The sequence below is a fragment of the Nestor notabilis genome, unplaced genomic scaffold (genome assembly GCF_000696875.1).
Source record: "Nestor notabilis isolate BGI_N333 unplaced genomic scaffold, ASM69687v1 scaffold29042, whole genome shotgun sequence".
Lineage (NCBI taxonomy): Eukaryota > Metazoa > Chordata > Aves > Psittaciformes > Psittacidae > Nestor > Nestor notabilis.
The window spans coordinates 697-1,028 of record NW_009920113.1 but is presented as its reverse complement, the minus strand read 5'-3'; positions in this window follow the sequence as shown (position 1 = coordinate 1,028).

Below are 332 nucleotides of genomic sequence, written 5' to 3'. Positions count from 1 at the left end.
AACATGGGCTGGCAAAGTCCTCAGCAGCCCGTCCTCCGCTCCTGAACGCCCCTCTCCCCTCCGCCTTTCCCAGCAAGCAGGATTTTTCTGCCCAACTTCGGCAGAGGGCAGGGGAGCCGCTTACCCGTGGGGGCTCTGGAAGCCCGCGGCCAGCTCTCCGCATTTCTATAGCAAACAGCACAAATCAACTCAATGCTAAAATTCCATAGCAAATGGAGTTAAATAAATTTACGAGGCTAGAACCCATTAATTGGGCAATAAAAAGTTTTATGATACTCATTTACATACAATGCCACAGGCTTTCTAAGCAATGGCGCCTCGGCCATCATTAA